The following is a 5,664-nucleotide window of genomic DNA, read 5'->3' as shown; positions in this document are numbered from 1 at the left end:
TCCCCGGCTGCGTTTCAGGGGTCCTGAGTGAGGAAAGGCAAGGAAAGTCAGTTGGTTCAAAGGAACTGCCCTGGTCTCTCCCTTGCACTCCCCATCAGGAGATCACCCTCCCCACAGTTACCTCCAGTGTCTTCCCCCAAAACACCAGGGGCCCTTTGATTGCACTGCTCAAGAGTTTGGCAGGGTTTTGTTTTACATCTAAAGGTTGGTCCTCTCCGCCCCAGCACACACACACACGCACCCAACACCACCTCACATACACACCCTAGCAACCCCTCACAGAGCCCAACACACACACAGCACCCCCTTAACACACACCCATACCCAGCATACACACATGCACCCCCCCAACACCACCTCACACACACACACCCCAGCAACCCTTCACAGAGCCCAACACACACACAGCACCCCCTTAACACACACCCATACCCAGCATACACACATGCACTTCCCCAACACCACCTCACACACACACCCCCCAGCAACCCTTCACAGAGCCCAACACACACACAGCACCCCCAGCACCCCCTTAACACAAATCCATACCCCAGCACACCACACGCACCTGCCCAACACCACCTCACATACCCACCCCAGCACCCTCATAGCCCAGCACACCCCTCCAGTAGCGATTCTGGGCTAGAAGACTGCAAACCCATGGCACAAATACGCGTCCCGCTGGCCCAAACTTTCCGCGCCTGCCCATCGCTTCACACTGCCCGGCCGCGCCTTTGCCTGAACTCCTCTTGTTCTAAGCTGGAGAGAGCCCGAGCCGAGCCGGGCCGGGCCGGGCGAACTTTACCAGCTCGGAGAGCCCTGGCCGGGCAGACTGGCCAGCGCAGTGCCGGGGGCGGAGACGCTGCAGCTGCCGGGCTCCGACTCCCCTTGCTCTACGGTGTTCGCCGGCTCTGTCGCGCGGCTGGAGATGCCGCTCTGTGCTGAGCCGCTTGCAGCTGGAGCCTCTACCTACCCCACGGGGGGTGGGGGATTCCCAGCTGCCCTCTCCGGCAGGGTCCTAGCGCCTCCTTCTCCTCCCCGCGGAGCCGGAGGGGAAAGCCCGGAGCCCAGGGAAACGGGACGCTAGTGACTAGGGTGACCGGGCAGCAAATGTGAAAAATCGGGATAATAGGTACCTATGTAAGAAAAAGACCCCCAAATCAGGACTGTCCCTATAAAATCGGGACATCTGGTCATCCTACTAGTGACTAGTCCTCCCCCACCTCCCCCCAGCACGGGGTCCTGTCGCCCTCTGCCTCCTCTACATGTTCAACTCTCCGCCCCTCTTCTGCAGCCCACTGCATCCCCCCCCCACCCTTCCGCCTTTGGAACCCCTTGCATGAGCGCTTATCCCCCAGCGACCCAGTCCTGACTCCTGGACGTCTGTGCAACCGGAGCCTAGCTTCAGCCCCACCTCTGCGGTTCACTCACGCTCCTGGGGACTTTTCCTCCCCCTTGGGGATCCGGGTTCACCGGCCTGTGTGTCGCTTAGAGCCATTTCAATTTGCACAGTCCACCTTTTCAAACGCCACTCTGACCTATATTTCAGTCCCCACCAGGTTTTGATTGAGACCCACAGATACAGGGACTGAAACAGCCCCTTGAAGCTTCAGATTCTGACCCTCATGATAATTCTTCTGAGCTTTTCCTGGGAGTCACATCTGTTATCAGCTCTTCTCTGTATGAAGAAGAAGGAGATACACAAACCTTGAGCATGTACAGTCAGGGCTGCATAAAGTGATGTAACACTTTCCATGAAAAGGATATACATACAAGTCCCTAAAAGGTTGTTATAAGGAGGAGGGAGAAACATTGTTCTCCTTAACCTTGGAGAACAGGACAGGAAGCAATGGGCTTAAATTGCAGCAAGGGAGGTTTAGTTTGGACATTAGGAAAAGCTTCCTAATTATCAGGGTGGTTAAGCACTGGAATAAATTGCCTAGGGAGACTGTGGGATCTCCATCATTGGGGATTTTTAAGAGCAGGTTAGACAAACACCTGTCAGAGATGGTCTAGATAATACTTAGTCCTGCCTTGGGTGCAGGGGACTGGACTAGATGATCTCTAGAGGTCCCTCCAGTCCTACGATGCTTGCTACTGTCACCTTCATTTGAATGTCACCTTCATTTTCAGCAGGCCTTTGATATGCAGCAAGGGGAATCCTTTCAGGCTACAGATTTTTATTTTTATTTTTTGTTTTATGAAATTACATTCAGTTTGACTCTAATATTAATATACTGAAAAATCACCATTTCTCTTCTCCCACTTGCTTTTCTGATGGAAATGTTGGGAGCCTGCCCAAATCACTGACCATTCCAAGGCTGGGCTCACACCACTGCCAAGGCAGCAGCAACAGTAGGCACTGCATTGGGAACACCAGGGAGCTGCCAGAGCAGCTGTAACGGGAGTGAAAAAGGCAGGCTCACCTTCTCCTGTAAACCTGCACATAAAAAATCTTGATTTTCCCCTTTAAAAAACCCTGAGAAATTATACACAAAAGGTACATCGAGAGAAAGTTGTTTAATTGCAAAGCCACGTACTTGAAAGTTAGGGAATGCCAGATTTATGGTTGCCCCTGCAAACTTAATCCTGCCTCTTTGTGTGTATGCATTATAACTATTTAAGCACATAATAAAATACTATTTTTCCACAAGAAACACCCCCCCGCCTCAGTCAGTGCACAGAACAGACACACAAGTTTCAGGGGTGCAGACAACCATACCTCTAGTACTTCCTAACTTTTGAGTTCTTGACTTTACAACCGAAACAACATTCTCATAACACATTTTGTTATGTTTTATATTTAGATAATAAACACACACATATATATGTATATAAATACGTTAGACTATATATATATATATATATATTATAAATTGCTTTGCAATGTTTGTAAAATACGTTTCAAGTTAGTGAAATGTTAGTCATAATAATTATTATCATCATTATTGCTGCCCTCTGGTATATGAACAAGAACATAGCATTATATTCATTATAGATTTATAGCATTCCTGGTTACTTGTTGCTTGGCACCATTAGCAGAGCTGCAGTGCATAGTTCCTCCCTGAATGCAGCACTGTTGCTCCACTTTCTTCTGTCTTGGCCCTGCTCCAGCCATAATAAACATTCTCTTCCTATTACTTCTCATTGTGTTATCACCCACCATTATTTTCTACAGAAATAATAGCTGACATCATCATCAGTTCCCACAGCAGGATACTATTTGGTAACTGTCCAGATCTGGGATTTATGATGTCAAGAACCCATGTCTTTGCCACTGAACCAGCACTTAAAGTTTATTGCTTAATAGCACGTCATTACTTAATTATTACTTAATAATTGTTGGATGATTTAATTCTACCTCTTACCATTCAGCATTTTCTGTGGCATTTTTCATCCAATGCTGCCAGACTCAGCAAACTCCTCATTCACTTTGTGTCAACATAATAACTTTCAGCTTCCCACTCAAAGAACCTCTTAATATAAGAGCCACAGATTTGCAGGCACTGAATGTGGCCACTCACTTCTTGCTTTTCTCCATCATGACCTCTACACTATCCCTTACCTTATGCAGGCTAAGGTTTCCAGTGAATTTCTTGATCACCATTCATTACATAATCCTTTTCCACTGAGGGCTTGACACTGTTGGAAAGGGCAGTCTGCTGAATTCAACCCCGTATTTGGTACTGCACTAACCTGAAGTGCAGTCCCTCAATTAAGCCTTATCTACAATGGGAATATGTCTCAATTTCAGCCCTTAGTAGCCAGCCACTAGAAAGCCAGCACAGGTGCAAACCCCTAATGTAAACAAGGAAAGCTGCAATTTGCCCAGTGGAACTTACCCCTGCTCGAAATGAGCTGGTAGGAATCAGTGGCTAGCAGCTGATGGCTGAAATCAGACAAATTCCCAATGTAGACAAGATCTTAGTGTTGCCTTATGATTTTTCTCCATAAGCTGCTTACAAGTGAAATCCATGAATTGAATTTTCTCTGGTCTGCTAAGCGGGGTTCCTTGGAGTGGGTACGTGTTTGTGTGTGTGTGTGCTCATTTAGCTCATGGTGTTCAAGGGCTGACACAAGTCACTATTCTAAACAGAGTGACTGTAATGCCAATCTGGTGGCTGCTGTTCAGCAATACACTGCTCTATCTTAACAATAGCAGAAGGTCCAATGTTAGACATGGATGTTATTAGCTGACACCACATTGCTGTGCAGTGGTGTAATTTTGCACTCCTGGTCTTTTGTTTGGTAATTAAAATGTCCTCCTTCAAAACAGAAATCCATTGTGGTAAAGACTGTCACATAATTTTGAGGCAGATGCAGGAAAAAGGTACATCAAAATAATAAGTTCAGTAGTTAATGTGCACTGTACATTACAATAATGTCCATCCAAGAGTATTAAAGGAACTGACACAAGAAATTGCAAGCTGAATAGCAAGAATTTTTAATGAATCTGAAAACTGAGGGAATCATATCCTATGACCGGAGAATTGCTAATATAGATCCTATTTGTAAGAAACAGGGAAAAAGTGATCCAGGAAACTGCAGGCCTGGTAGTGTAACCTCAATTGTATTTAAGATCTTGGACCAAATTTTAAAAGAGAAAGTCATTAAGGACATAGAAGTAAATGGTATTTCAGATAAAATACAGCATGGTTTAACAAAAAGTGGAGATCATGCCAGACCAACCTGATCTCCTTTGAGAAGATAACTGATTTTTGAGACAAAGGAAATGGAGTAAATCTACCTGATTTTCAGTTAGGCTTTTGATAATGTTCCACATGGAAAATTATTAGTTAAACTAGAGACGCTGGGCATTAATATGAGAATTAATGGGTAAGGAACTGGTTAAAGGGGAGGCTACGGTGGGTCATACTGAAAGATGAACTGTCAGGCTGGAGGGAGGTTACTAGTGGAGTTCCTTAGGGATCGGTCTTGTGGCCAGTCTTATTAAACATTTTTATTAATGACCTTGATAAAAAGTGGGAGTGTGCTAATAAAATTTGCGGATGACACAAAGTTGGGAGGTATTGCCAATATAGAGGAGGACCAAAATATCATACAAGATGATCTCGACATCCTTGAAAACTGGAGTAATAGAAATGGGGTGAAATTTAATAGTGCAAAGTTCAAGGTCATGCACTTGGGGACTAACAGCAAGAATTTTTGCTGTAAGCTAGGGACTTATCAGTCATAAGCAACAGAGAAGGAGGAAGACCTAGTTGTATTCGTTGATCACAGGATAACTATGAGTTGCAAATATGATGCAGCCATGAAAAAAGGCTAATGCAGTCCTAGGATGCATCAGGTGAGGTATTTCCAGTAGAGACATGGGAGTGTTAATGGTATCATTATACAAGACACTGGTGAGACCTCGTCTGGAATACAGTGTCCAGTCTACCATGTTTAAGAAAGATGAATTCAAACTGGAACAAGTATGGAAAAGGGCTACTAGGATGATCAGAGGAATGGAAAATCTACCTTGTGAGATAAGACTCAAAGAGCTTGGCTTGTTTAGCCTAACCAAATGAAGGCTGAGGGGAGATATGATTTCTCTCTATAAATATACCTCTACCCTGATATAACGTGGTCCTCGGGAGACAAAAAATCTCACCCCATTATAGGTGAGACCGCGTTATATCAAACTTGCTTTGGGCCCCCCGT

The 5,664-nt window shown here is 45.5% G+C and overlaps 1 protein-coding gene across 1 annotated transcript in view; it reads left to right on the top strand.

Annotated features, from left to right (window-relative positions):
- EYA2 (EYA transcriptional coactivator and phosphatase 2) overlaps window positions 1-5,664 on the top strand; it is a 585,490-nt gene that overhangs the window by 119,289 nt on the left and 460,537 nt on the right. The window lies entirely within an intron of this gene.

Source organism: Chelonoidis abingdonii, chromosome 14 (assembly GCF_003597395.2).
Source record: "Chelonoidis abingdonii isolate Lonesome George chromosome 14, CheloAbing_2.0, whole genome shotgun sequence".
NCBI classification, from domain to species: Eukaryota; Metazoa; Chordata; order Testudines; family Testudinidae; genus Chelonoidis; species Chelonoidis abingdonii.
The sequence above is the reverse complement of the archived record's forward strand: the minus strand, read 5'-3'. Positions and strand labels throughout refer to the sequence as shown.